Source organism: Schistocerca cancellata, chromosome 2, assembly GCF_023864275.1.
Source record: "Schistocerca cancellata isolate TAMUIC-IGC-003103 chromosome 2, iqSchCanc2.1, whole genome shotgun sequence".
Taxonomy (NCBI): Eukaryota; Metazoa; Arthropoda; class Insecta; order Orthoptera; family Acrididae; genus Schistocerca; species Schistocerca cancellata.
The window spans coordinates 294,851,933-294,862,420 of record NC_064627.1 but is presented as its reverse complement, the minus strand read 5'-3'; positions in this window follow the sequence as shown (position 1 = coordinate 294,862,420).

Sequence of the window (10,488 nt, the reverse complement as noted above, 5' to 3'; positions counted from 1 at the left end):
AATCTAATTCCGTCAGCATCATTCAATTTAATTCGACTACATTCCATTATCCTTGTTTTGCTTTTGTTGATGTTTATCTTATATCCTCCTTTCAAGACACTGTCCATTCCGTTCAATTGCTCGCTGTCTCTGACAGAATCACAATGTCATCGGCAAACGTCAAAATTTTTATTTCTTCTCCATGGATTTTAATTCCTACTCCAAATTTTTTCTTTTGTTTCCTTTACTGCTTGCTCAATACACAGATTGAATAACATCAGGGATAGGCTACAACCCTGTCTCACTCCCTTCCCAATCTCTGTTTCCCTTTCATGCCTCTCAACCCTTATAACTGCCATCTGGTTTCTGTACAAATTGTAAATAGCCTTTTGCCCTGTATTTTACCCCTGCCACCTTCAGAATTTGAAAGAGAGTATTCCAGTCAACATTGTCAAAAGCTTTCTCCAAGTCTACTAATGCTGGAAACATAGGTTTGCCTTTCCTTAATCTATTTTCTGAGATAAGTCGTAGGGTCAGTGTTGCTTCATGTGTTCCAACATTTCTGTGGAATGCAATCTGATCTTCCCCGAGGTTGGCTTCTACCAGTTTTTCTATTCGTCTGTAAAGAATTCGTGTTAGTATTTTGCAGCTGTGGCTTATTAAACTGATAGTTCGGTAATTTTCACATCTGTCAACACCTGCTTTCTTTGGGATTGGAATTATTATATTCTTCCTGAAGTCTGAGGGTATTTTGCCTGTCTCATACATGGTAGAGTTTTGTCAGGGCGGGCTCTCCCAAGGCTATCAGTAGTTCTAATGGAATGTTGTCTACTCTCGGGGCCTTGTTTCGACTTAGGTCTTTCAGTGATCTGTCAAACTCTTGACACAGTATCATATCTCACATTTCATCTTCATCTGCATCCTCTTCCATTTCCATAATATTGTCCTTAAGTACATTGCTCTTCTATAGACTCCTATATACCGTACTCCTTCCACTTTTCTGCTTTCCCTTCTTTGCTTAGAAATGGATTTCCATCTGAGCACTAGATATTCATACAAGTGGTTCTCTTTTCTCCAAAGGTCCCTCTAATTTTCCTGTAGGCAGTATCTATCTTACCCCTAGTGATATAAGTCTCGACATCCTTACATTTGTCCTCTAGCCGTCCCTGCTTAGCCATTTTGCACTTCCTGTCAATCTCATTTTTGAGATGTTTCTATTCCTTTTTGCCTGCTTCATTTCCTGCATTTTTATATTTTCTCCTTTCATCAATTAAATTCAATATTTCTTCTGTTACCCAAGGATTTCTACTAGCTCTCGTCTTTTTACCTACTTGATCCTCTGCTGCCAAAGCTACCCATTCTTCTTCTACTGTATTTCTTTCCCCCATTCTTGTCAATTGTTCCCTAATGCTCTCCCTGAAACACTCTACAACCTCTGGTTGTCAGTTTTCCAGGTCCCATCTCCCTAAATTTCCACCTTTTTGCAGTCTCTTCAGTTTTAATCTACAGTTCATAACTAATAGATTGTGGTCAGAGTCCACATCTGCCCCTGGAACTGTCTCACAATTTAAAACCTGGTTCCTAAATCTCTGTCTTACCATTATATAATCTATCTCAAAACGTCAAGTATCTCCAGACCTCTTCCATGTATACAATCTTCTTTCACGATTCTTGAACCAAGTGTTAGCTATGATTAAGTTGTGCTCTGTGCAAAATTCTAACAGGCGGCTTCGTCTTTCATTTGTTACCCCCATTTCATATTCACCTACTACATTTCCTTCTCTTCCTTTTGTTACTATCAAATTCCAGTCACCCATGACTATTAAATTTTTGTCTCCCTTCACTACCTGAATAATTTCTTTTATCTCATCATACATTTCATCAATCTCTTTGTCATCTGCGGAGCTAGTTGGCATATAAACTTATACTACTGTGGTAGGTGTGGGCTTTGTATCTTTCTGGGCCACAATAATGTGTTCACTATGCTGTTTGCAGTAGCTTACCCATGTTCCTATTTTTTTTATTCATTATTAAACCTACTACTGCATAACACCTATTTGATTTTGTATTTATAACCCTTTATTCACCTGTCCAGAAGTCTTGTTCCTCCTGCAACTGAACTTCGTTAATTCCCACTACATCTAACTTTAACCTATCCAATTCACTTTTTAAATTATCTAACCTGCCTGCCCTGTTAAGGAATCTGACATTCCACACTCTGATCCGTAGAATGCGTTTTCTTTCTCCTGCTAATGTTGTCCTCATGAGTGGTCCCCACCCAGAGATCTGAATGGGGGACTATTTTACCTCCGGAATATTTTACCCAAGAGGACACCATCATCATTTAACCATACAGTAAATCTGCATGCCATCGAGAAAAATTATGGCTGTAGTTTCCCCTTGCTTTGCGCCGTTCACAGTACCAGCACAGCAAGGCTGTTTTGGCTAGTATTACAAGGCCAAATGAGTCAATCATCCAGACTGCTGCCCCTGCAACTACTGAAAAGGGTGCTGTCCCTCTTCAGGAACCACATGTTTGTCTGGCCTCTCAACAGATACCCCTCAATTGTGGTAGCACCTACGGTATGGCTATCTGTATTGCTGAAGCATGCAAGTCTCCCCACCAATGGCAAGGTCCATGGTTCCTGGGGGAGGTGAAATCTATAGCTTTGTGTCAGTATAGCTTTTTAATAGATTTTTTTGACACCCTTCTTAATGAGACTGTTACAGTACAATACACAGCTAAACTAATAAGAACAAAAACATATGGTAACAACCCTGTTGTTGTTGTTGTGGTCTTCAGTCCGGAGACCAGTTTGGTGCAGCTCTCCATGCTACTGTATCCTGTGCAAGCTGCTTCATCTCCCAGTACATACTGCAGCCTACATCCTTCTGAATCTGCTTAGTGTATTCATCTCTTGGTCTCCCTCTACGATTTTTACCCTCCACGCTGGCTTCCAATACTAAATTGGTGATCCCTTGATGCCTCACAACATGTCCTACCAACCGACCCCTTCTTCTAGTCAAGTTGTGCCACAAACTCCTCTTCTCCCCAATTCTATTCAATACCTCCTCATTAGTTATGTGTTCTACCCATATAATCTTCTGTAGCACCACATTTCGAAAGCTTCTATTCTCTTCTTGTCCGGACTATTTGTCGTCCCATGTTTCACTTCCATTAATGGCTACACTCCATACAAATACTTTCAGAAATGACTTCCCGACACTTAAATCTATACTCGCTGTTAACAAATTTCTCTTCTTCAGAAACGCTTTCGTTGCTATTGCTAGTCTACATTTTATATCCTCTCTACTTCAACCATTATCAGTTATCTTGCTCCCCAAATAGCAAAACTCTCATTCCCTAATCTAATTCCCTCAGCATCACCCGATTTAATTCGACTACATTCCATTATCCTCGTTTTGCTTTTGTTGATGTTCATCTTATATCCTCCTTTCAAGACACTGTCCATTCCGGTCAACTGCTCTTCCAAGTCCTTTGCTGTCTCTGACAGAATTAGACAATGTCATTGGCGAACCTCAAAGTTTTTATTTCTTCTCCATGGATTTTAATACCTACTCTGAATTTTTCTTTTGTTTCCTTTATTGCTTGCTCAATATACAGATTGAATAACATCGGGGAGAGGCTACAACCCTGTCTCACTTCCTTCCCAACCACTGCTTCCCTTTCATGTCCCTCAACTCTCATAACTCCCATCTGATTTGTGTACAAATTGTAACAACCTTGTCATCTCTAAATTTTTACAACAAGAAAAATGGGTTGCTATTGGTGTCATTGAAGTGAAAAATACAATCAGAAAATTAATTATAAATGTAAACACACATGACACTGGTGCAATATTCTAGAATGTTTATTAATTATTTCACAAACTGATTTTTGGCTGTTGTGTCATTATCAGGCACAAAGAGAAATATTTATAATCGTCATGATGGGAGAACAGCCAAGAATCAGTTTGTAAAGTAAATAATAAATATTGTAGAATATTACACAAGTGCTGTGTGTGTTTTCACTTATAATGTATAAAATATTCTACCAAGAACTGATGTAACAGTCAATCAATGAAATAAAATTAATGGTATATTTGAGAAAAGACTGAATTTATGTTAATTTTTAAGTGGCCCATATTACTGGAGAATAATAAATCTAAAATGAACATGCTTTAATGATCAACTTTGTTTCCTAAACAATGTAAGATGTTTCAAATACAAAAGATTTAGACACACCTCTTTACCTTGTAAAGGCAATCTTACCTGTGGTAAAACTAGATCATCTGCCCATAGTGTAGAATAACATTCTCTTACCAATATAAGTGAGTTAATGCTCAACAGACAGCAATGTGTGGAGCAGAGAATACACTAGGTGTTTAGAGAAAATGAAAATATAAGACTTCAGGCAAAGAAAAATAAAAAGGCAGTCAAAACAATGACATATACAAGTTTCAAGACTTCCTCTACCATAGTTCTTACAAAATAGATACTTAAAAATAATACTGAAACTTAAACAGAAGTCACCAGGACTGGAGCAAACATTTGTACTTGCAAACATGTCCATGTACATCAATCCAAACTAAGATAGTTAGCTTTTGGGTTGCAGAAAGTTGCCATCTTCCCTTTACACAATATTTCAACAGCTCCTCTAGCTGTCTTCATTAGGTGTCGAGCCCAGATTTCTGTGTTCCTTGTTTGAACTACAACCAGACTATCTGTGGTACATGTTATCCTAACAGTTGTTTTCTGAACCCATTTAACAATAAAAGAATCTATCGAATGAAACAGAAAGGCTTTGCCAGAATGTAAAAAAAAGTTTAAGTAAGGCAAATCCCATATGGTGAAATCCTTCACTAAAAAGCCTCCAAATATTCACGTGTAGGGAGAGAGTATTGAGATGTTCAGATGTGATTTAAATAAACCAAGAGCTGATCCCATGCTTTAGATAAGCTAAAGCTTCTATCAGTACTCATGAAATTATCGGCCACTCTAACCTCAGTTGTTTCTTTTAATACACTGTCCTAGAATGCACCACAATGCTGGTATCTTTGTATTTTTTTTCTGTGTTCACCGGTGAGGCATTGCTCAGTGACATTTGGTACAGTTGGCTGCTCAAGTCGGATGTAATTCCAGGTTCCTTTACATCTTTGTTCAATAATTATTATTGCCTGTACAATATATGATGTGCTACATTCACACTGTATGTGATACAAATCCGGATTTTGGAGTCATAGATTATCATTCACAAAACATAGTAATATATGTTTTTTAATTTTATTGTAGGGATCAATACACACTTATGAGCCGAAACATTATGACCACCTGCTTAATAGCTTCTTTGTCCATTTTTGGAATGAAATACCTCACTGATTCTGCGTATCAGGGATCCAGCAGTTTGTTGGTAGGTTTGTAGAGTTATGTGGCATTAGTCTATGCACAGGTCATGTAATAACAGGCCGCTGATTTGCTTTCATGAGAATGGTGTATGATAAACCCAGATGGGTTCCATAGGGTTTACATCAGGTGAATTCTGTTGCTGAGACGTCAACATGAATTCACGATTATGCTCCTGAAACCACCATAGCATGGCTCTGGCTCAGAGACATGGACAATTATACTGCTGAATGATAGCCCCATCAGTGATGACCTCAAGCGTGTAGGGCTGCAGCTGGTTTGCAGCTGTCAGTGTGTCTTCGATTACTATCAGAGGTCCCATGCAAGCACAGGAGAATGCCTCCCGTAGCATAATACTGCTCCCACCAGCCTGTGTCCGTGGCACCTTGATGACGGCGTTTGTGAATCTTCGCTGGGGTGACCTCGTGTCTGTGTCTACTCTACTTGCATACTTTCGATACCAAATCATTTGCCCACAACATCACCAGGTGGCATCAAACGTTATGGTGGGCAGTGCTCATTATGGTTTGGCTTATCAGTGTACACTTGCAACCATAATTTTGAAGGATTCTTCCTATTGTCCTAGAAATAGTTCCAGTACATAGAACAAATGAAATTCTGGCTGATTCCATCTGTAGATAATGTTGATTTGTGGTGAAAGACATGCTCTACCTGTTGTTTTGAGTACCTGTTCCTTTTGAAAACCTCCCTCGAGAGTCTGGAGTTCTTTGGTGAATTTTCTTTGTCTGACAGTACATATCTACATCTACATCCATACTCCGCAAGCCACCTGACGGTGTGTGGTGGAGGGTACCTTCAGTACCTCTATCGGTTCTCCCTTCTATTCCAGTCTCGTATTGTTCGTGGAAAGAAGGATTGTCGGTATGCCTCTGTGTGGGCTCTAATCTCTCTGATTTTATCCTCATGGTCTCTTCGCGAGATATACGTAGGAGGGAGCAATATACTGCTTGACCCTTCGGTAAAGGTATGTTCTTGAAACTTTGACAAAAGCCCGTACCGAGCTACTGAGCGTCTCTCCTGCAGAGTCTTCCACTGGAGTTTATCTATAATCTCCGTAACACTTTCGCGATTACTAAATGATCCTGTAATGAAGCGCGCTGCTCTCCGTTGGATCTTCTCTCTGTCTTGTATCAACCCTATCTGGTACGGATCCCACACTGCTGAGCAGTATTCAAGCAGTGGGCGAACAAGCGTACTGTAACCTACTTCCTTTGTTTTCGGATTGCATTTCCTTAGGATTCTTCCAATGAATCTCAGTCTGGCATCTGCTTTACCGACGATCAACATTATATGATCATTCCATTTTAAATCACTCCTAATGTGTACTCCCAGATAATTTATGGTATTAACTGCTTCCAGTTCCTGACCTGCTATTTTGTAGCAAAGTGATAAAGGATCTATCTTTCTGTGTATTCACAGCACATTACACTTGTCTACATTGAGATTCAATTGCCATTCCCTGCACCATGCGTCAATTCGCTGCAGATCCTCCTGCATTTCAGTACAATTATCCATTGTTACAACCTCTCGATACACCACAGCATCATCTGCAAAAAGCCTCAGTGAACTTCCGATGTCATCCACCAGGTCATTTATGTATATTGTGAATAGCAACGGTCCTATGACACTCCCCTGCGGCACACCTGAAATCACTCTTACTTTGGAAGACTTCTCTCCATTGAGAATAACATGCTGCATCCTGTTATCTAGGAACTCCTCAATCCAATCACACAATTGGTCTGATAGTCCATATGCTCTTACTTTGTTCATTAAACGACTGTGGGGAACTGTATCAAACGCCTTGCGGAAGTCAAGAAACACGGCATCTACCTGTGAACCCGTGTCTATGGCCCTCTGAGTCTCGTGGACGAATAGCGCGAGCTGGGTTTCACATGACCATCTTTTTCGAAACCCATGCTGATTCCTACAGAGTAGATTCCTAGTCTCCAGAAAAGTCATTATACTCGAACACAATACGTGTTCCAAAATTCTACAACTGATCGACGTTAGAGATATAGGTCTATAGTTCTGCACATCTGTTCAACGTCCCTTCTTGAAAACGGGGATGACCTGTGCCCTTTTCCAATCCTTTGGAACGCTACGCTCGTCTAGAGACCTACGGTACACCGCTGCAGAAAGGGGGGCAAGTTCCTTCGCGTACTCTGTGTAAAATTGAACTGGTATCCCATCAGGTCCACAGGCCTTTCCTCTTTTGAGCGATTTTAATTTTTTCTCTATCCCTCTGTCGTCTATTTCGATATCTACCATTTTGTCATCTGTGCGACAATCTAGAGAAGGAACTACAGTGCAATCTTCCTCTGTGAAACAACTTTGGAAAAAGACATTTAGTATTTCGGCCTTTAGTCTGTCATCCTCTGTTTCAGTACCATTTTGGTCACAGAGTGTCTGGACATTTTGTTTCGATCCACCTACCGCTTTGACATAAGACCAAAATTTCTTAGGATTTTCTACCAAGTCAGTACATAGAACTTTACTTTCGAATTCATTGAACGCCTCTCACATAGCCCTCCTCACACTACATTTCGCTTCGCGTAATTTTTGTTTGTCTGCAAGGCTTTGGCTATGTTTATGTTTGCTGTGAAGTTCCCTTTGCTTCCGCAGCAGTTTTCTAACTCGGTTGTTGTACCACGGTGGCTCTTTTCCATTTCTTACGATCTTGCTTGGCACATACTCATGTAATGCATAATGTACGACGGTTTTGAACTTTGTCCACTGATCCTCAACACTATCTGTACTTGAGACAAAACTTTTGTGTTGAGCCAACAGGTACTCTGAAATCTGCTTTTTGTCACTTTTTCTAAACAGAAAAATCTTCCTACCCTTTTTAATATTCCTATTTACGGCTGAAATCATCGATGCCGTAACCGCTTTATGATCGCTGATTCCCTGTTCTGCGTTAACTTTTTCAAATAGTTCGGGTCTGTTTGTCACCAGAAGGTCTAATATGTTATTGCCACGAGTCGGTTCTCTGTTTAACTGCTCAAGGTAGTTTTCAGATAAAGCAATTAAAAAAATTTCACTGGATTCTTTGTCCCTGCCACCCGTTATGAATGTTTGAGTCTCCCAGTCTATATCCGGCAAATTGAAATCTCCACCCAGAACTATAACATGGTGGGGAAATCTACTCGAAATATTTTCCAAATTATCCTTCAGGTGCTCAGCCACAACAGCTGCTGAGACAGGGGGCCTATAGAGACATCCAATTACCATGTCTGAGCCTGCTTTAACCGTGACCTTCACCCAAATCATTTCACATTTCCTTCGATACTATTGCACTTCTTATCGCTATAAACACGCCTCCCCCTTCACTGTTCAGCCTGTCTCTGCGGTATACATTCCAATCTGAGTTTAGAATTTCATTACTGTTTACGTCTGGTTTCAGCCAACTTTCTGTCCCTAGTACTATATGGGCGTTGTGACTGTTTATTAATGAGAGCAGTTCTGGGACCTTTCTATAGACGCTCCTGCAGTTTACTATTAGCACATTAATATTGTTATTCCCTGTTGCATTTTGCCTACTCCTACCTTGCCGCGTCTCAGGAGGCGTCTTGTCGGGCCTAGGGAGGGGATTCTCTAACCTAAAAAACCCCCATGTGCACTCCACACGTAGTCCGCTACCCTTGTAGCCGCTTCCGGCATGTAGTGCATGCCTGACCTACTCAGGGGGACCCTACATTTCTCCACCCGATAGCGGAGGTCGAGAAATTTGGACCCCAGATCTCCGCAGAATCGTCTGAGCCTCTGGGTTAAGTCTTCCACTCGGCTCCAAACCAGAGGACCGCGATCAGTTCTGGGAACGATACTACAAATAGTTAGCTCTGATTCCACCCCGCGAGCGAGGCTTTCTGCCTTCACCAATTCCGCCAACCGCCTGTACAAACTGAGGATGACCTCTGAACCCAGACGGCAGGAGTCATTGGTGCCGACATGAGCAACAATTTGCAGTTGGGTGCACCCAGTGCTCTCTATCGCCGCCGGTAGGGCCTCCTCCACATCTCGGATGAGACCTCCCGGCAAGCAGACAGAGTGAACACTGGCCTTCTTCCCCGACCTTCCCGCTATTTCCCTAAGGGGCTCCATCACCCGCCTAACGTTGGAGCTCCCAATAACTAATAAACCCCTCCCCCCGTGTGCCTGATCGGACCTTGCTGAAGGAGCAGCCACATGTCCACTCACAGGCAGAGCGGGCGATGCCACACGGCCAGCCTCCACATTGACCCTCCGCCTCGTGCGCCGCGAACGCCGCTGAACCCGCCACTCCCCTTGGTGAGAGGGTGGCCCAACCGCGCCCGGTACCCGCGAAGACGTCTCGACAGCAGGGACAGTGGGTGAAGCATGTAACACCTGGGGTGTACCTTGCGACGCACCAGACTCCCCACTGCCGCTACACTCCGAGGCAGCAGCCTGAAGACGGCTGACCGCGGCCATCAACACGCTCAGCTGTTCGCGAACAGCTGCGTCCGTACACAGCAGTCACACATCCTATCCATCCTAAGGAATCAATTTACTGAAGAGAGTTAATCAACCTTTAACTAGACTGCTAATTCACTAAAGGCGGCTGCTTATTCACTAAACTGTGGTTGCTAGCCACTTCTTGTAGAAAACAATGAAAATAGCACTACCTGTCTCTGGACTGTATTGAAAACAAACACTAGCACTACTGGCACTATGGTTGACTACAGGGACTCTCTCTGACTGTATTCAAAACAAACACGAAATCTATGGAACACTATTAATAGCACCCGACAATTAAAGCTTCCTAAAAGCAAATACACACGGAAGAAGAAGTGACAAGTAAGAAAAATACAGTTAATACTTAAATTAAGGTAGCTCGCTGCACAGCAGACGTGAAGCAGACGGCAGTTACGACGACACTGACACTGACTATGGCTGACTAAAGGGACTCTCTCTGACTGTATTCAAAACAAACACGAAATCTATGGAACACTATTAATAGCACCCGACTTAAAGCTTCCTAAAAGCAAATACACACGGAAGAAGAAGTGACAAGTAAGAAAAATACAGTTAATACTTAAATTAAGGTAGCTCACTGCACAGTAGACG